Source organism: Lynx rufus, unplaced genomic scaffold, assembly GCF_022079265.1.
Source record: "Lynx rufus isolate CCGP_SWC_20201006 ecotype Redwood Valley unplaced genomic scaffold, mLynRuf1.p SCAF_2, whole genome shotgun sequence".
Classification (NCBI taxonomy): Eukaryota; Metazoa; Chordata; class Mammalia; order Carnivora; family Felidae; genus Lynx; species Lynx rufus.
In genome coordinates, this window is record NW_025814834.1 from 153,248,898 (window position 1) to 153,271,274 (window position 22,377).

The window sequence follows — 22,377 nt, forward strand, 5'->3', positions numbered from 1 at the left end:
GTTGCCAAGGCTTCTGTTTCCTCTGGCTTCCGTGTAGGTTTGACCAAGGTGAGGCATTTCCAGAAGGCTAATGTCCTTTCCTTGGCATTTCTGGAAGCATCTGTGCCTCCCTTGCTGTCCCGGGCAGCTTCTCCTCAGGGCAACCAATACTGCTGAGCAAGTCCTGCCTGGTTCTGCTTTTTACCAAGTTACCCTCCACCCAAAGCTCCAGTAAAGCCACTTTGTCTCTTTGTTTTTCCAGGAATAAAGGTGGTTATGGCTACATCTTTTGCCTAATCTCTAGGTTGCCTCACAGTTCCTGTATTAGCTTTTCAGCTATCCCCGCACCTGGGTAACTAGTGCCATGTTTTAATTTCTTTCTGTTTGAAATATCCCAAGTTGTGTCTGTTTTCCTGACTGGATATTGGCTGATATAATACATATATACACGATCTTAATTAACCCACACTACAAAATCATGAGGAAGGCATCATTACCCTCCAGGATAATCACGCAGGATGCAAAGGCTCTGTGAAATTAAAAATGTGTGCGCGTGTGTGCATGCACCTGTGTAGATATGCATGCATGCATGTGAGTGTGTGTGCCAATGGTCACAAAGAAAGGAAATAGGGGATCTCAGGTACGAAGTATGTACTTTGAGACTATGTTCTTTCAGTGACACTACCTTGCCACTCCTTCCTCCCTGTCATCTGTCATATTCAAGAATACTATTGAATCTACATGTCCTTTCTAGTAGAAACTCCTACTTAGTGGAAAGAACCCTCAGTGAAAAGGGATAAACAAACTATCATCCCTGTGTATCGAACTTCCTTCCTCTGTCCCCAAAGTAAAGGTGCCTAATTCCTGCTCAGGATCAATTCATCCCTTCAGGCCTCAACCCTGTCCCCTTGGTCATTCTCCAGAGTGTTGCCTCTTCTGTTTGTCTCCCATCTCTACTGCAACTTCAACCTTTTTATTTCCCCTCGATCCTTCCCAACACATGCACACAAAACTTTCCCCGTTAACAATAATACCCCCAGTTGATCCATCATCCCACACTCTTCCCAGACTTTACATCCCCAGACTTCTCTGCCTTCTCACCTCCCATTCACTTCCCCGTCTCAGGTAATCTGACTTCTGCCTGTTTCATTCTACTTCTCTCATTCTGGATGGGAATGATCTCCTGATTGAAAAATCTCCTAATTCCCAGATGTTAAAGGATAGCTCTGATGCATTTGACACTGTTGTTGTCCCACTGCGGTGACCTTTTTCACCACTGTCCTCCACTAGTTCCCCTCTTACGTTCAGATGGTTTGCTCCTGTCGCCTCAGAGGCTTCTGTTTTTACCTGCTTCTTAAATGCTGGCTTACATCAGGATTCTGTCCTTAGCACACCACTATTATTGGACATCCTCCACTAAAACTCTCATCCGTTCCTCAAGCTCTCAAATACCACTTATACGTTAAAATTCCCAAATGGGTATTTGCAGCACAATCTATCCAGATGTTTAGAGTCATTATCATAAAGCCTGCTAACCATCTTTAAACACAACACGTCCAGAACTGAACTCATCGTTGTGACCTTCAGAATTGGCTTTGTCACACGTAATCTATATTTTATCATCTTCTGAGCATCCGAACACTCATACCTGGAACCTGAGAGCTTTCCATGGTTCTTCTCTCTCCCCTATCCAACAGTTTTGGCCACATTAGCCTCCTATGTATCCTTCATCTGGTCCCTCTTCTCAATCTCTATTACCACCACCCTAGTCGCATTATAATCCTACCCTTCTCTGTCTACCCCCCACTAGTGATTGCATTGATATGCTAGGTTCCTAGTTAACTGTCAAGCCTCAGCTGCGTCACTAAGCCCCTCCTCCTTCTGTGTGTCCCAGCATCCAGAGCCTTTCATGCATGTGCTTGTGCTTCCTCTCACTGCCCACATCATCTCTTCTTTCTGGACAGCTAGTCACTCTCTCATTACCTTTACCCATTCTTTAGATTACACCTCCATTCTGATTTCTTCAAAGAATCCTTTGCCATCCTACCACCTCATTATATTTAGAAGCAGGCTCCTTTCCACCAGAATATTTTGCCGGGTTGTAATTTTACATATGACTGACCATGCTTCCCCTCTACCACTTGGTAAGCTCCTTAAGGGCAGGAACTCTGCATGAAATCCCTAGGATTTGGTATCGTCTGAATACATAATCTGCAATCAGTAACTAGGTTATAACATAAATGAATAAATTGGGAACCACTGAAGACAGAACTTTTACACAGGAATCTGAAGAAATTTGATGAATCTCAGAACATGAAAACTTCTGCAGTTCCTTATTTTCTCATGATTGTTTTGAGGATCTTCCTATATAATATATTTTTATTTATTATTTTTTAATGTTTATTTAGTTTTGAGAGAGAGACAGAGTGTAAGTGGGGGAGGGGAAGAGAGAGGGAGACACAGAATCCAAAGCAGACTCCAGGCTCTGAGCTGTCAGCACAGAGCCTGACATGGGGCTTGAACTCACGAGAGCTGTGAGATCATGACCTGAGCTGAAGTCAGACCCTTAACCAGCTGAGCCACCCAGGCATCCCTATAATAAATTTTTAAATCTGAGAACTTATGTAGTTTCAGAAATATTAGAAATATTTAGATATTTAGAAATTTATAGATATTTATAAATAATTTATAAATATATATAAATATATAATATTTATAAATATAAGTTTATAAATATATAAATACCTATATATTTAGATATTTATAAATAATTAGAAATATTAAGTCTGTGCCCTAATACAAAGATGTGTGTGTGTGTGTGTGTGTGTGTGTAATACAGCAGGTTTTAGCAATGTGGTCCTTATTCTCTTGCATCATGCAATGTGGGGAGTATTGCTTCTTTTCCTTTACCCGTAGTTTTGGTTTTGGTCTCATTCAGAATATATCTTCCTTTCTGGTCTCACTATTGGTGTCACCAATGCTTAATATATGCTGAGAGGAAAACAAGAAAGTATTAACACAAACATTTTTAGAATTAGGATAGATACTGATACTTTGAATCAAGTGGAAGCTGGGTTGTGCTTTTTTTTTTAATTTTTTAAATGTTTTTATTTATTTTTGAGACAGAGAGAGACAGAGCATGAGCAGGGGAGGGGCAGAGAAGGGGGGAGACACAGAATCTGAAGTGGTCTCCAGGCTCCGAGCTGTCAGCACACAGCCTGACACGGGGCTCGAACTCATGGAGTGTGAGATCATGACCTGAGCTGAAGTTGGACACTTAACTGATTGAGCCACCCAGGTGCCCCTAGGGTTGTGATTTTAATTTCTACATCTGAAATTTCACATACTGAGATTCATGGATAAATGTATAAATCAAAGGAGTAACCAGCCAATGTAAGAAAGAAGTTATATTTTTATTGTGATGTCTATTTCAAACTGTGCATCTCTCATCACTTCATGTATTTTTGTAGAAAACCAAAAGCAGCATAACATTTCAAACATAACCCAGTACCTGGAACCTGTCAGAGAAGCTACTGATGCCAACTTAAAGGAGATTATGATTTGTCAAATTCATTGTTTTATATAAACTTTCAGACATTTGGCAAAACTGAATGTGTCTGAATGGGGGATGGAAAAGAGAAAAATCACTGTTAAAGGAAAAATATTGGAACTTGAGCAGAAAAAAGGTTCTGTGCCCCAAAGAAATCTGCCCACAGTTCTGAGATTTATAGTTAAAACCATAATCAAGGACTGAAATGGGACTAGGTTTGGTCCTAGCCCTTCCATTGACATTTTTCATATTTGAATGACTTTCATCATGTGTTAGTGATTGTTAATTCATTTTTCATTGTATCTATTTTACCTATCATACCAAGACCTGCAAGTGTGGTTATGAACAGGGCTTTCAATTAGCTACGATCCAAGTAGGAAATATTTTGTCATATAATTGCCTATCTCTCCCCCAAAGAAAAACTATTAAAAAGGATCTAGTGACTGTTTTTACTCTTTTTTTTTTTCATTTTGGACTGTAGTTGTTGCTCTTAAAGACGAAAAGAAAAACCCACAAAGAAAAAGGCTTTCCATGATCTTATATGATATACATTCATGCAGTTATATACCTCTACACACACACTTCTGTGCATTTGTGGACACATGTATACGAGACAACTTCTTAATTTGTTTTAATAATAACATAACTTCTTAAGAGATTTTCCTGTTGTTACATAAAAATACTGCTTTGAAATCAAGCTCAGGAAGGAATAACAGTCCAGAAAAGGGCTGGGAGACAAGGAAGTTATATTGTCAGGGCAGGAGCCAACATAGGAAAAAAGGTTTTTAGCCTCTCCCTCTCCTCCTGGGAGACACAGATAAAGGAGGAGCAGCCTGTGATCCAGAGGGAAGGACACTGAGTCAGATTCCTTAGGTGATTAAAAGATACAAAGTACAAAAAAAAAAAAAAAAAAAGTAAGGTATTGGCTGAGAATCAAGATAGATTATAAAAGACTGCACATAGAAAAGGAGAGTCTGCTAGCAAAGATGTGGGACTTTTTTTCCTCCTCTTCCCTTGAAAAAGAGCCATAGAAAAACTGGAATAGAAATGCTTTTATCTAAAAAGAAAGAAATGAGTACATGTAATTTCTGGGTCATCAGAATAGCTCTGCAGCCAATCCCAGCTCCACCCTCACAGAGAAAAATTGGGCTAATGACCTTGAATGTCTCTTTTTATCTGGTGAAGACTGAAAAAGCCTCAGCTGGAACGGGGAGAGACAGGGGATCCCCCCACCAAGTGCAACTTCACCTTGGGAGTGGTCTGGTGCTTGCAGGGATTTGCTCTCCCTTTCGTAGTTCTGTGCCTTCAGGGCTGTGAGATGTTATCACAGACTCTGAAGGTGCAGGAGGAAGTCAGCCCACCTCCCCAGACCTGGTTGTCCTCACCTATAATACAAATTAAGGCAACCTCGCTTACTCAGAGGCTCTTCCAGCTGTTTTAGCATATCGGAAACATCTTTTCTAAATCCCAAAGGCCGAAGTTTAAAATAGTAATTCTGACCCCAAATTCCTTTCTGTTGGTGTCAAACTCAGCACTTTTCTGAACAACTCCAGAAAATCTTCTCAGTAGGGCTGAACGCCATGTGTCCAAGAGGTTAAATGGGAGACAGAGTGTGAATTAGAGAGTTATTTTATAAACAAACACTAGCTAGGATTGAACTGTGTCCTGATTTGGAGGTGACTTAAGTCCAATTTCCTGCTCCTTCCCACTCTTTCCTTTCAGGACCAAAGGCATTAAGTGCTGCAAAGACAGCCCCTGCTGAGAGTCCCCCTCCTCTCCTCCTCAGGATCCTGACAGGAAGGAACTGCCTTTTGTCACAATTTGACTGACTGGTGAGTGACAGTGAAATGCTCCATCTTGCTCAGCCTGAAGGACAGTGGCACTAATCCTAAAGGACAAAAAAGAGTTAAAAAAGGAAATGGCTTGGGGAAAAACTGGCCGGAATCTCATTCAATGAGAGAACTGAAAGTATCTTCTGAATGGCAGCTAGTAAGAGGCCTATCAATCAATCCAAAGGTCTCCATACACACGAGTACTGTTCCGATCAGTGAGACTCTACCAAACCTATTATGATGCAAAGTTGTGGCTCAAAACCACACATCACAGAGCTCTTTCCCAGTTCTGTAGAAGCCCAGGTCAATTGAGGGCAAGGGCCCACACCGGAAGGCTTCCGGGAGCACCTGAGAGCTCAGAGCAGACCTTTTCCTTGTTTCCTTTCTGTAGCAGATGGCCTACTGCAGTGGCTGTGGTCTCTGCTCTCCTCACCCTCTGTCTTGGCCATCCGCCCGGTCTCCTAATGTCCTCTTCTGTAGGAGCTGCACAACTGAGCAAGGAATAGCTCTTAATGTGCCCATCACAGCGCTGGGAGGAAAAGAATACAGACATACTTGCCCCAGAAGCAAAAGAAGCTCTTGTTGCAGGGCCATATTCACTCCCTTAAGGACTTCTGATTTTACAAAAGGAAACTTCCCCAAACGGAAAGGTTAGATGAAAAACACTATCTGAAAACTGTCTTAAAACTGATAGTGCTGGTTTTCTCCACTAAAGTGAAAACCAGGTAAAATCATGAGAGAAGTACCCTCTCCACTGGCTGCTGATTGGTTTTCAGACACCAGTTTGGTATTCGTTCACCGTTCAGATACCAGAGAACTGCTTAGTTACATATTATATACTAATGTCTTCCGACCAAGATGAAAATACCTAACCATGCAGTACTCTGTGTGATTGCTATTACTTATCCCAGAATTACTGTTTTATTTGATAATTATGTAACGCGATAAGGTATACTAAGACAGCAGTCCTGATGTGTAAATAGGCAGATCCTTCTGGTAATTATATCTGTTTATCAGAGACCTGCTGTTTTATTGATATTTATTCTTTGTAATAGGGCCAATATATCTTGCTCTGTGTTCAGAAATGAGAGCATCCAAATGCCACTCACCTGTGACACTATTTTGATGTGAATCATATTTACTGTTAATTGAATTACAAAGTTTACACATATTTAGAAAATATATGCTCGATAATACATGAGTCTTAAGTATCGGAGACTCTATTAAATGCTTGGTCACTTTCAGTAAGTGCCTTATCAATTATATCTTTAATTATTGTTATATATCAAGATATGCTATTTGAGTAAGTGTTAATGGAAAGATGAGAGTTCTTTTTTGTTAATGTTTATTTATTCATTTTGAGAGAGGGGGAGAGAGTGTGTGCATGTTAGTATGAATGGAGGAGGTGCAGAGAGAGAAAGGGAGAGAGAGAATCCTAAGCAGGCTCCCCACTGTCAGCACAGAGCCTCCCATGGGGCTCGATCTCAGAAACCGAACTTCTAGATCATGACCCAAGCTGAAATCAAGAGTCAAATGCTTAACCAACTGAGCCATCCAGGCACCCAGAGAGATGAGAGTTCTGATGCAATGTAGGTTCTTCACGTTTATCCAAAGCAAAGGCTGTGATGATTGCTTCTTGAACATATATTTTAAATGTCTTGTGTATGTATATGAGAGGGAGAGCTCAAATTTTAATGGAACAGCTTTGTTTTGCTCCTCTGGGAAATAAAGGATAAATGCTACAGAGTTTATAGTAGATGCTAAATAAACATCTGTTGATCAGTGAAATCGTTGACTAAACAAAGCAAGGAAACAATGTAAACATAGTTATGTAATAAAAGTGACTCAAATAGTCTGTGGATTGAGTATTATGGTCGCCCACACAATTTAAAATCCAGATAACGTAAGGTGATTTTTGTCTTTAGTAATTTTCTCCTTAAAACTGACTTTTCTCAGCCTTAATGTTTTTAGGGAAAAAGGAAGATAAAGCATAGTTTACCTCTGGGGGACAGAAAGACTTTCATTATCTTATGAAAACAGGATGGTCAATACAATCATAAGTTCTTAGAATATCCAAATCATGTCTTGGAGACGCTTCAGAAATACAGAGAATATTTTAGTCCAACTCTCCACGTTTTTCATTTCTAACTAATTGGGATCAGAAACAGAGACAACCAGAAAATACTAATGTTTCCAAAAGTTCATTTGAATTAAGAATTTTGACTGAGTTATGGTCTCTTATAATTATAACCCAAGGATTATTAGAGTCACCTCTTCTGGAATATGTTCTTAAGCATAAATGTGCAAATTAAAACCCTGGCTATATAGTACCGTTTTTACATTGCCAAGATGTTTGGTTAAAAGATAAAGTCAGCATGGTGCAGTAGAGTCAAGAGACGTGCATTTTAGTTTCCAGTCTGTCCCAACTAACTATGCCTCTTGAGCAAATAACTTAATCCCTTTTTGTCTGTGAAATTAAGCCAGATTAGATCATCACCATTGACTCTTTTGTTCAATATTTCAGAGGCGGTGTGGTATCTCCCTTAATAATCACCCAAATATTTTTCATATGTTGAAGGCTTCCTATGTGCCCGTCAGTATGTTAAGTGTTTTGTGAGTATTTTTTGGTTGAATCCGTGACTACTAATTCCATTTGCCAGATGAAGCTGAGGCTTAGAGAGGTTAAGTGACCTGCTCAGTGCCTCACAGCTAACAAATGGTTGACATGGAGTTTCAGCCCATGTACTGTCAGAGACTGAAGACACGATCATGTTGTGAAACTCAGGGTTTAAGCATTTAAACTCAGGGTGCATCACTGGTTGAGTTCCCTGGAAAGCAGGCTCCAAAGATAAAGATTAACAAGCAAGAGATTTAGAAGAGACTGCCTTGTGGAAAAGAAGGGAGCAGGATTGGGCAGAGGGAGAAAGTGGGCTACAACACAGTCTCAACAATGTCTCAGCCAGTCCTTCCGGAAGCTCTGAATATGTCATGACCATTTGGGGTTGTCCAGAGTTCAAGTGAAAAGGTAGGGTCTTTATGTCTCCTTACCAAATAATCAATTGTTTGGATACAAGATACCCTGGGAAAGAAGTGTGACCTTGGTCCAGGCAGATCTCTGCAGTGAGGCAATCCCTATAAGAGGCTGTCATTGGAGTACTTCCAGCTCACAGCCCCCCTATAAGCTGAGGGAATAAGTTTTTATTCCTGAAGGGAAACCATCCAAGATGGAGGGAATTGCAAATACAAGAAAGCTGGGCTATTTCTATATAAAAGCAAAACAGAACTGGGAAGCAAACAGCATAGTCAGAGATGATTAAGTTTCAGGCTGGCCTGATAGGGGGAAAAAATTGAGCCTTGCTTGATACCTCCCCCCTTCTTTAAAAATATCCATTGTAAAACAATTTGCATAAATATAGTTTAGAATTTTGATGAGGAAGAGGTTAACCTTGCTGTTGCTACTGACCAAAGTGATGTCACTATGTGTATTTGAGGGGCTGAGCTGGCATATGGCAGCACCCTTAGGATAGGAAGCCATTCCAGTAAGTGACATCAAGAAGGAAAAGTACTGTGTATTCATTCCTTTGTTCATTTATTTATTCAGTGTAATTTAGTAGAAATATCATGAGTCTTGAGGTCAGAAATGGTTCAACTCCCAGTTCTGCCAGCAGGGTAGATGTTATTTCTGTGTGTGTGTGTGTGTGTGTGTGTGTGTGTGTGTGTGTGTGTACCTGCTTAACATCAAGAGCCGGAGCTTCCTAATTTGTAAAATGTGGTTAAAATTAATTGATTAGATGAATAATATCAATCATATAGAATAATGTACTGTGAAAATATCAACCTTCTTGCAAGATTTCTGGCATATATTAGGTGTATGGTAAATGTTATTTCCATTTAAATGTTTCTTTCACATACAAATATGTTCATTCATCTACTTACCCTTTTAGCTGCCAGACTCTGAGAATACCAAAATATGATATAGTCCATGCTTCCTAGATTATCACATTCTGCAGAAGGAGAAATTGAATTGATAACTCCTGATGAACAGAGGTTTCAATCAGAGAAAGGGGATAGAGGTTTTCTAGGAAGAAGTAATAAACTGTTGGAAACAATCTGTCTCATTATGTTTTAAAGTTTATTTATTTATTTTTGAGAGAGAGAGAGAGAGAGAGAGAGAGAGAGGAGCAGGGGAGGGGCAGAGGGAGTGGGAGAGAGAGAACCCCAAGCAAGATCTACGCGCAGTAAGGAGCCCAATGCTGGACTCAATCTCATGACGGCGAAATCATGACCTGAGCTGAAATCAAGAGGTGGACGCTTAATTGACTGAGCCACCCAGGTGCGCCCCCCCCCCCCCGCCCCAGTCTGTCGCATTCTCATATTTTGGGGGAATTTAGGTTCACTTTTTAGTAGTAAGCGACTGATTAATTTTCAGTCAATTCTTGTTATTTATCTTACTCAACTCATTGGCATCATTTAGCAAAGTTGATCACTCTTTCTTTTATGAATACTTTCTTCTTGGCATCCAGAATGTCATTTTTCTCCTGGTCCTCTTACTTTGCAGAATGTTCCCTCTCAATCTCGTTTGTTGGTTTTTCCTTGACTTCTTTACCTTATAACAATTAGAGTGTCCTAAGGCTGTCTTCCTATCTCTTCACATGACTACTCACACTCATTCCCTACGTGATCACTTCCTGTCCCTTGGCTTTCAATGCCATCTATATGCTGATCATTCCCCATATTAAGTGGTAACTCCAGCCTTACTTGTGAACCAAGCGTTGTTTTTCACAAGAACCAGAGTCAGCCTTTGAGAAGATGGGCATCATATCAACACTCCATAACATTCCTCCAAGCCCCACCAGCACCCATGCTTCTCATTTCATTTTCAGCAAAAACCAAAATCCTTATGTGGTCCTGTAAAATGGTCTCCTTTTATATCTCTGGCCTAATCTCTACTCACTGCCTCTTCACTCATACTGCTGAAGCCACTTTTTCCATCCTAGTCCTTGTTGCCTCTAGAAAATGCCAGTCAAAAAATCCAAAACCATAAACCAAAAAACACCTAGATGGAGACTGAAGGCAACAGGACAAGCTAAATCTGCCAGCATCTCTGCATCTGTTTCTTACTAAATCTAACCACACAGACCTTCCAAGAATCATGGCTATGCCTTTGCTTCCATCTTCCAGTTAAATAACCTCTTTGGGACAAGGATAGGGATTCTGAGAAATGTAGTTGCAACTTATCCAAGTGGAAAAATGGCAAAACCATCCCGATTGTGACTATGCAAAACGGACAATTCCTTTGTTCATTTTTTCCACAGTTGCATTCCTATTTTCTACTACTGAAAGTGAGGAAACAATACAGCACAATAATTAATAGTAAAGTCTTTGGTACTAGACAAACCCATGTTTGAAATCCCAGCACTGGCATTTACTACCTATGGGAGATTAGAGAACTTAACCTTTCTTAGGTCCCAACTTCAAAGTGGGGTGGTAGTGTAACTATCTCAAGGCTTGCTCTAAGGTATGTAAATCACCTAGAACCTGACAAATATCCCAAAGTGTTAGCTATTAGTATTCCTATTTAGTGAGTGCCGTATGCATAATAGTGACAGCTAAAGAAAATGCCAAAAAAAATTGGAAAGAGAATTATTGAGAGGAGGAAAGGGCTTGGCAAATAATTCATAAACTGAATGAGTCGCCAGCAACCAGTCTCACTGTAACTACAAAGTTCCTGGTGCCAAATTTAAAATGTTACTCCTCAGGAAATATCTAGGTAGCAACAAAGAGATATCGAAAATGGCACACAAAGCACTGAAATGTAGCTAACCTTCCCCACATGTTTCACATGCCTTTGTCCTCCACTATCGTAAATATTCCTTCCAGTTGTAACCACTAAATGAAGGTAACAGGACTCTGAGACTGTAAGATCACCGTCCAGTAGAGTCTGAACTTTTCTAGGAAAAAGGTGGCACTGACATTCAAATCCACTCGTGACTCCTGAAAGAAAGCACAAGTTTTACCGAAATGAGCAGGAGGTCTTTGGCTAATTGTTACCTAGGAGCAATGCAAGTGTAACCCATGCATGTTTGTTCCAATGACGTCAACTGAGGAGTAGAACAATGTCACAATAGCAGCGACACAATTGCATTTGTCAGGCTTAGCACTCACCCACAGCATTGTGCAAACCCCAGCTCATGCTCAAATTCCTTCTGACTCATCCAGGAATTCCCCAGGGAATGTGTCCTGTTTACTGCCAGGTGTAATCCTCCTATCTAATCTCTAACAGCCTTCTTCTCTCCCACTCCCAGTCCTATAACTCTGAATCATCAGATCATATAGCCCTGTGCTATAGCAGCCACAGTGAGTTTCCTTCTGTTCTTGATTTCAGAGTCGGGGCCCAACACCAAGGAAAGAAAGCTGCTGTTCTCTTCCCCTCCTGCTGATCTCATAAACCTTGGTTTTCTTCGTCACACCAGGATAAACTGGTGTAGTTTAGCCACCCACTGTGACCATCTCCTATTGCTGTTGCTACCAGTAATGGTTCTAATCTGTGCTACTAACATCATCTTTCTTTTTTTTAATTAAAAAAAATATTTTTAGTGTTTATTTATTCTTGAGAGACAGAGAGACAGAGCATGAGCAGGGAAGGAGCAGAGAGAGAGGGAGACACAGAATCCGAAGCAGGATCTAGGCTCTGAGCTGTCCGCACAGAGCCCAATACGGGGCTCGAACTCACAAACCGTGAAATCATGACCTGAGCTGAAGTCAGATGCTTAAATGACTGAGCCAGCCAGGTGCCCCTAAACATCACCTTTTTGAAGGAAGGGGGAGGTCCTACATCCAGGTTTGGGTTCCATTTTGCTCTGTTCCATATGGTACAAAGCATGTGTGCTGCTTTATGCTATGTCTTAAACGTGATTTTTAGTGACAAGACTAAGTACTAAACTGGAACATTTTTTTTCAACTGAATTTCTCAGTAAGAACCCTGTGATTGAAAAAAATATTTTGGTAAGTTTCCATTGGGCCATCAGGGTGGAGACTGAGACCTCAAGGGCATATTCAAACAATGGAAGATGCAAAAGACCAGAAAGGGGTGAGAAAGAGGAAAACAGTGGAGCACAAAAGGAGGAAGAGAGAGAGAAAAAAAAAAAAAAGAGACTGAAGGAAGACTGTGCAGTATTATATGACCTCTCTCAGTAACCCCCAAATCTTCAATTCAGTCTGCTAATTCTAGTAAGATTTCCCAAAAGCCTTGACTAATTGGATTTATTGAGAAAGTGGTAATGTTCTGTATTAAGGTTGACACAAGATGAAATTGGTATCATTCCAGGAGCCAGAGAAGTGATTTTCCAAGAGTTTCTAGATATCTTAGAAAGTTTTAGCCTTACTCTAAATGATGAAATTTGGATGTTTAAAGTAAAGATATCCAGATCTCTGGGAAAGAAGCATTATCACACATCACAAGAATTAAAAGATATTTTTGCTATCTCTTCCTCTCCCCAAGACTGAGAAAGCAGCCTGGATGGAGTAGGAAGTGGAGAAGGCTTTCTGCTTGCAACACACCCTGCAGCAGAGGAAATCCCCCTCCCTGATGCATCACCCACCAACCCTGGACAGAGTTCATGCTTCCGGACTCTCCCTTCCTTTAAGTCTTCACCATGAGATGAGATGTAAACTCTAAGTTAGAGGGTTTTATTGTATGTAGCACATGAGCATGAAAACTGTTACTCCTTGGTCAGATTTCAAAATCGTACATGATCCATTTGGTTGCAAATGTGCAAACGGAGAAAAAGGGAGCCTTCAAAAACTAAATAATCTGTAAAATGTGAAATAATTAAATAGTTTGGCATTTAACTCATATTTAATTATAATTTGTGAAGTGGAGAGGAGAGTTAATATTATCTTCATCTTACAGATGATAAAATTGAAGTCCAAGGTTATTAACTATGTGACATGTTCTTATTTGTTTTGAATTCTAATAAAAGAGGTGAGTGCTGAATATATTGGCCTGAGGTCAGAAGACTTGGGTTCTAGTTCTGCCCTTCACTTATTAGCTGTTAGGTTCGAGACAAATTACCTATCTTTCTAAATTAAAAATAATCATTATTATCAGAAATAATAGTATTTACTTTTCTAATAATATTAGGCTATTGTGAGGATAAATTAAATGGGACAAAGTATACAAAAAAAATATTTTCAGTTGCAAAAGTCTCCAGAAGTGTAATATTATATTTTTTTTCTAACATGACTTTACAGAAGCAAGTCTTAGACCCCCAAGAATTGAGAATATTAATACACTTACATGTACAATTGGCAAAGTACACACATTCTTGATCTCATTTAGATCCTTGTTACATTTGAACAACAGTAGGGGTTACATCAGTTTCTTAGATGAATTCGAGGATTTATCTACAAAATGTAGTCAATTGAACTGGTTCCTCCAAAGGATATTGCCGTATGAAGTACTCTATTAAAGAATTTCTTTTTGATCCACTTCCTTTGAAGACATTACAAAAGTACCAGATCTTAGCAGCCGTTAGGCTTTATCAAGTCAATCCTTGGCTTTTCATGTCAGGTATGTAAACATTATTAAACATTAACTGGATCTTTGAGACTATCATGGCATCATATGACAACTTCATTGTCTCCATCTATTTTCATAATAAGTGACTTATAAAACTTGACCAGAACATGCCAGGCATTTATAATACCTCTGTTTTCCTACAGTTCTAGGAAGAAAAGAGAAAAACTATTAAATGCTTGGTCACTCTCAATAAGTGCTAGTATCAATTATATTCAGCAATGATTATTACCTGTCAAGAAGATCCTTTAAAATATGAAGTCCTCAGGCTCTCAATATACATGCACATATGGATAAAAAAGTTTCCTGTACAACAGCATACAGATTTTTAAATATATATGGTTCAGATACTTTAAACCATACACTTTTAACATACTGGATTCTTGATTGGTCTTCAATGAGGTTTCATTCTTTTCTAAAAGACAACTGAATATTTTTTTCTTAAATATAAGAACCTTCATGTTACCACAAGCACCACTTACATAAATTGGCACTCAACCTCCCCTCAAATAAATTACAACTTTGAAATCCACTGCTTTTGTGAGTATCACTATCTTTAGAATGGTCTACAAAAGTTGAACTCCTCTTTGATCAACCTGTTTCTTACTTCCCAATACTTAGTTAAATACCAGTTTTGTTAATTCCCTGTTCATTTACTTCTCATATGTATCCCTCTCCATCTGTGGCAACTCACCACCTCAAACCTAGTGTTTCATGCCCCTACCTACATCACTGACATGTTTGTTTTCAACAGTACCAATAATGCCAATAAACGGCAGCCACTTGGGTATCCATGTAAAAGTATCAAGTCTTACTCAAGGTTGTATACTCTGTGCCCTGAACTAAGCTTGCATTAAGTACTCAATTATTTGGTGACTAAATAGCTTGCAAAAGTGCAAGCGAATCTACTCAGATAGTAGACACTTGAATATCAATAATGAACATGATCAATAACTGTATTTTATTGTAAATAAAATGGGTCATTATCACCTTTTTCCTGGATTATGACAAAAACCTCCTCCCTGGTTTCTTTGCTTCTGCAGTCTATTGACAACAAAACAGCGAGAGTGATCATAAGTGATAAAAATATGTATTTCCTTACTCTGTTAGTTGATAGGGCTGAGTACGAGATCCCAAGAACAATGAGCACACCTGGGCACCAGATCTTGGTTTCTCTAATAAAAAGAACGAGGGATCTTTAGAAGTGGCTGATTGCAGAGTCAGGATAGGGAACATGCAAGAGTCTGGAGCATCTTATAGTACAAGAAGTTAGCGTAGTACCCAAATACACGAACATATCCGCTTACACTAGATGCAGGTGTTTCAAACGGACACAGGAATCAGCTGAAAGAGTTCTCAGTGGCAAAGCTGGAATGACTTGAGCAAAACAAAATAAATCATGTAGTATTGGATTATAACCCAAAAAAATACACGAATGAGAATAGCACACCTCCTGTGCAGAACATTTCTGAATAACTTGTGCAGATAATGTCCCCTTGAGGAGCACAACTCCCTACCACTTAAATGTAGGTTGAAAATAGTGTCTTTCTTCCAAAGGAAAAAGGAATAAAAAAAAAGAGTAACTTTATTGTGATGAAGTCTGACAAACACTACTTTAAGGCAAGTGATCAAGGTCAACATCAACAGTGGTAAGTCATGTTAACAGTATGTATCTTTGATATGATATTATAAAAGTGGCATTTAGCTTCTGTGGTCTTTCTCCAAAATCCCATAAGCTCTATCTAACCATGAGATGAACATCAGATAAAATAAAATCTAAATTCAAAGAAATGCTATGCAATAACTGCCCAGTACTCTTCAAACCCTCAAGGTCACCCAAAATAAGGAAAGTCTGAGAAACATTCACAATTTAGAGAAGTCTAAGGAGGTATAATAATTAAACATAATCCAGGATGCAGTGTCCTAGATAGAATCCTAGAACAGAAAAAGAGCATTAGGAAAAACGAAGGAAATGTGAAAAAAGGATAAAAAACAAATGAAGTCTATCCTTTATTCACATTTCCTTACTTTTTACTTAATGTCCTGTAATATATCCCTGCCTTCACTCAAAGGATCTTAGAAGGTCTAGAAAATCACGAGTGACATACCAAAAATTATGCTCTGTTTGGAAGTTTACTTGTCTTCAGAAATAAGCTATGTCTTCCTTAACCATTGGTTTCAGACTCACTCTTAGTTTCAGTTACAGTGCAAAATGTGACATAAACAATAAAATGAGATAAATGCCCTTTTCTTCCTGATGTAGTCTCTTTTCTAAACATGGTTGTGTCAGCAATAGAGAGGAAAAACAAATGCTAGCTAGTTCCATTGTATTTTCATAGCATGCCCAAAATTCTGACTCAGCTTCTTAGAGTGCCTTCTCTAGTCCAAAAAATGTATGGATTCTGTAGATCACAGAATAGCAATAAGCAAAGTAGTGAAGAAATACTTTGTGTACACTGTTTCAAGGTAGATTCTGAAAATTCCATGGGAGTGCTTTCTTTGGAGGAGTAAGATGGCGGAACAAAGAGAAACAGAAGTTCTCTGTCACTCTGCTTCCTAATGTATCATTCTTATTCCTACTGTCAATAAACAGTCACTGAGCACTTCCTACATTCTAGGCACTGAACAAAACTAGGCATAGTCGGCAGGTGCAGAGGACAAAAAGAACCATCTCTCAATCCAGAATCTTTTCACACAATTGAGAGTATAAGAACATCTAAATTTTAAAAATTAAGATAAGTGCTATAGTCATTCAAAATAGTAGGGTTCAACAGAAGAACATTAGAATTCCTCTCAGACCTTTTCATTCTCTGTAAAATAGAGGAAATAACTACTTCACGAGGTTAAACATAATGTGTACAAATTGCCCCATAAAGGGCCTGGCTTATAGGTGGTTGCTGTAAAATAATAATAGCTATGACTTATGAGAGTTTTCTATGTTCTAGGTATCATCTAAGCGCTTTACATACATTTACTTATTTAATTTAAAAACAACTATATGAGGGGCGCCTGGGTGGCTCAGTCGGTTGAGCGACCAACTTCGGCTCAGGTCATGATCTCACGGTTTGTGAGTTCAAGCCCTGCGTCGGGCTCTGTGCTGACAGCTCGGAGCCTGGAGCCTGCTTCAGATTCTGTGTCTCCCCCTCTCACTGTCCCTCCCCCACTCATGCTCTGTCTCTCTCTTAGAAATAAACATTAAAATAATTAAAAAAAACCCAACTATATGAGGTGTTTACCTCATATAGTTATTTTATTTTATTTTTTATTTTTAGAGAGAGAGAGAGAGCACAAGCAGGGGACAGGGGCATAGGAAGGGAGGGAGAGAGAGAGAGAGAGAGAGAGAGAGAGAGAGAGAGAGAGAGAATCTTAAGCAGGCTCTGTGCTGAGCATGATGTGGGACTTGATCCCATGTCCCTGGGATCATGAGCTGAGTTGAAATCAAGAGTCAGATGCTCAACCAAATGAACCACCCAGAAGCCTTGAGGTAAACACGTTCAATATGAGGAAACTATGGCACAAAAGCATTAAGTATCTTGCCCAAATTTAGCGTGGAAGTGATATGTGAGCATGAAAACCTAAGGATTCTGGCTTCCGAGCCCATACTTAAATGCATTGCTGTATTATATGATACACGCTGGCAACAGCTTGATTACAGGGGAGGAAGTATCTTCCTTAGGATCTTCTCTATATTGTTTATCATGCACACTATCACTGGATTATGCATTGCACAAAATGAATCTTTGATTATAATTTTCTTTGACATGGCCAAGTACAGTGGAATGCACATGGGCGTTTAGAACCAGAGAGGTTCAGGATTAACTCCTGGTTTTTCTGCCTACTTGTTGAATGACCTGGACACAGAACATAAACTTTCTGAGGCTCATTTGAAAAGCAAAGATAATATCTATTTCTCAGAGCCAATGTAAACATAAATAGCACATGTCAAAGCACTACGAAAACTGTAAAGCAGAATATAAATGCTGGTTATTATTATTTGTCATCTTCAAGGCTCTCTACATCTGGCTTCAACTTCAGCTTATACTTCAGTAGTCTCCTTGACAACCAGGACTTGTGACCGAATATGCCCTGTTTTACTACTTAGGTGGTTTTATGTATGCCCTTAATTTGTTCGAGAGCAGAGAAGAGACTCAGCCACTAGGATCACAAGGGTCCATGTGCAGCCCACACACACTTCTCAGGCATCCGTGATCTGGTAATATAAACTCATCCAGCCACTGTAAAGCTTCTGACAGGAGGCTTATACATCCCCCAGGGGTTTCCTAGGACCCAGAAACATTCAACGTGCACCATTTATGGGCAAATATCAGGTCAAAAATCAAGGATAAATAGAGAAACAAGGCCAACCAAATGGCCAAACAACAAATAAATAAAACCAAAACCTTTAGGGATGGTGAAAAGAATACTCCACATTAAAAAAAAATCAAGAAGATAGGCCTGTATAATTAAGAATTGCTGATACATAATTGACACTTAAACTATGTTCTCAATAAAATAATAAAAACAAAGATTCTCTGAAATTTTAAAAAAAAGCAATTACAAGATAACACACTGAAATGAAATGGAAATTAGCTGCCCTAAAGAACTGATATAAGGAAACTAACAATTCTGTGGTGATATTAAATACAGAACACCACAAGTAACAGAAGCATCCCTGACACTGCTGAAGTGCAAAATCAGTCTGGATCTTTCTGTAGGACAATTTTGCCATGTAGATCAACACACTTGAAATTGTGCATATCCTTTCACCCACTGATTGCATTTTTGATCTTTTATTCTAATAAAATACTCTTCCGAGATGTATGATGTTATTGCTTAATAAGAATGTTTATTTAAAATGCTAGGCTTTTCTTTTTTTCCCTCTTTTGCAGAAATGGATACAGACTTAATACTCTGCAATCTGTTTTTTTTTTCTCCTGCAGCCTATTTGAAATTTGCTTTTCTGTTTAAAATTTAGGCAAAAGTTATGAATAAATGTAGTGTTTGTGCTTTTATACATTCTAAATGGTCATAAAGAAAAGTGTGGAAAGATATACACCAAATATTGGTCATAAAACACTTGGAGAGTATACGAGGGAAAATTTGGTGGGAGAAAAGAGAGAAGAAGGGGAAAGGAAAATCTGTTGGCTATTTCTTAGTGGATCTCTATGTTGCCAGGCATTTTTCAAAAAGGATATATTGCTCTTATAGTTTAAAAGCAAAAAAAAAAAAATCGATGAAACATTAAGGAGTGCACTTGTCATGAGCACCGGGTATTGTATGTAAGTGTTGAATCACTAAATTATACACCCGAAACATATTACACTGTATGTTAACTAATTTAAGTAAGAACTTTAAAAAATTAAAAAGGAAAAAGAAAACATCTATGAAATGTTTTTAAAACTTTTATTTAAAAGAACAAAAATTGGGAAACCGTAATAGATAAGGTAAGACTAGCTGCTTAGCATATTAACTCCTAAATCTTAGTGAATTACAACAAAGGTTACTACTTGCTCGGGTTCACTGAGGATGTTTGGTGGGCACCCTTCCATGTGGTAAAAACAGATCCTGTTATTTCCTTCCTATGTCATGTCATACCTCACTTCTTGGGAGTCCTTTGCTCTCTGTAGACAGAGGATGGGGGAAGACAAAGGGGAGAGGAGGGAAGGGGAAGGAATCCATTAAAGATGGGTTCTATGAGTGGTGCATATCATTTCTGCCCACTTCTCCTTTAATAGAGAACAGTCATGTGGTCCTAACAAGATTCAGATGAATGCTGGGAAATGCAGAGGATGCAGGGGAATACAGAGGAAGGCTGAGAAACAGTCATGTGGTCTTAACAAGATGCAGAGACCCAGGCTAAGTAGCCACTTCTCAGCAACATCTCAACATCATGGGAAGGGACTGCAGCCTTTGTAGACAGCTTCTCTGCCACTCGGTTTAAGTGTCTAAAAACATGTTATTTGGCTAAAAATACATTAAAAATATATTAATATTGGGTCATAGAAAAACGTGTAGTGACATGAGAAGATATTTGTTACACCAACAAATTTGTACGGGGTTGTAAAATACTATAATCATATTTTAGTAAAAAAAAATAGAGGAGAATACATATTTGAAAAAGAGAGATAGATTATATATATGTAAATATGTAAATTCCTTCCTGATTTCTCCCTATGGAAATCTTTCTAAAAGTTGAATTAATGGGTGAAAAATATTTTTAAGGTATTGTGCTATTTTGTCGCTTTCTTATTATCAACATAACTGCACTGGAAACATTTGAAAAATACATCATACCATGATAAAGAAGAAAAATTACCCACACGCCCACCCAGAGGATATACACCAAAATGTTAACGGTTATTAACTCTGAATGTAGATATTATGAGTGATTTTTATTTTCTTCCATGGGCTTTTTAGTATATTCTAAAATTTTTGCTATGTGCTTGTATCACTTTTATTGTCAGGAAAATTGAATACTACAAAAAAAAATATTCCATCTGCTCCTTCAGTAATTTTTCAGAAGTTATCTTCTCCAGGAAATGTTACCTGAACAAGCCAGTTGTAATTAAGAGCTCTTTTCTCATGTTGTGGCCAAATGAAAAGCGTTAAGATAATGATACCAAGTGACCTCCACTTGGCATGGTGATCTACCGCACAGGGACCCAGGGTGTGGACAAGAGCCTGGCTGGGCTCCCTAGGGGACTATTGCATTTTGAGAAAATTATTTAAACTCTGCGCGCTTCAGTTTCCTCATCTGTAAAATGAGGATCATTAGAGCATCCAGCTCACCAAGTTACAGGTAGAATTAAGTGGGTTAATACATACAACGCCTTTAGAAAAATAGAGGCGGGTAGTGACACCGCAGTACACATCAGCTATCATGATTATTATTACTATTATATTAAATACTTATATAAATTTTTATCAAATCTTACTTTGTAATTCTAATACATTTTTTTTTTACTTTTACTTTATTATACATTCTTTCAAGTAAAAACCATGGCTTCATGTCTTTTTATAGCTTTTATGGCACTTGTACAAAATTTTGCACACTTTTAAATAAAATATTTATTGAATTTATCAGTAAATGCATAGAATAGACCAGAAAAGCCTCAAGGTCAGGTGTATTACAGTAAGAACTTAAACGTAGATGTTTATTTCAGAAATCTGCTTCAGGAAGTACCATAGATAGTGGACTTCTATCCACTAGTGGACTAGTCAAAGGGAAGAGATTACGGGGAAGAAGGTGAAGGGGCAGTCACACTGATTTAAACAGTCCTGAAGGGGGGGTACCTGGGTGCTTCAGTCAGCCGAGCCTCCAACATGGGTTCAGGTCACCATCTTGCGGTTGGTGAGTTAGAGCCCCATATCGGCTGGCTGCTGTCAGCCTGTCAGCCCAGAGCCCACTTCTGATCCTCTGTTCCCCTCCCTCTGCCCATCCCCTGCTTGCACTCTCCTCAAAATGAATAAATATTTTTTTAAAAATAGTCCTGAAGGAGGACAATGGCACTCAGAATAACCAAAAAAGAAAATGACAGCAGACTCCTCTGATCATGTGTCTCTGAGGGAAGTGGTAGTATCATTTGGATAACGAGTAGCAGTATCATTTTTTTCAGGAACAATAAGAGCACCTGAGAATTCTGTGAGATTCAGAGAAGGTAAGCAAATTGCCCGGGCCAATGCAACCAGAAAGTTGCCAAATAGGATTCAGCCCAAGTGTGTCTGACCACATGGACTGTGCCTTACTTGATCAATATCTGATGACAGTGTTTCCCCCAAGGTAGGTAACAAGCAGGCAACTCTGCTAGTACTGAATCTATTTTTTGTTTACTTATTATTCGGTTTTACAATTTGATGTTTATTTTACTTAATTATGCTTTGCAAAATGGATTAAGTCCTTTAAATCTGTTATAAATAAGTCTCTTCCTCTTATATCAACAATGCTGCTTTGTTATTTCCCAGGGATTTCCCTGGGTCCAGTCCCCAAATCCCAAGTTTCCACGCCCGTGCTGCTTTTCTCACCAAGCTACTCCACAACTCATCACCGATGGCCACGGAAGGGCAGTACAGGGCTCAGAGTGCTAGAGAAGTCACAACCCACAAACAGAGGAGGCACATTGCCAAACCTTCTTATTGGTTTAGCGTTAATAAATAGTACCCTGAACCAATCTGCACTGGGATCCTTCAGCTTGTCACTGAATAATTCATGGTTAATTTTGGCCCCCACCAAAAGATTTACAGTGCATAATCTCTTAAGTACAGAGATTGTAAGTATGTCAGAGGGTGTATTTAAAGCTTCACTGTTTTGTACAGTACATTCAACTTTGCCAATGAAAAGATCCACAGAAAAATTGATGTATTCTTATCCAACTTGTGATTAGAGAATGCATGTAAATAAAAAATGACATCTGATACCACCAAATGTCTCCTTTACTATG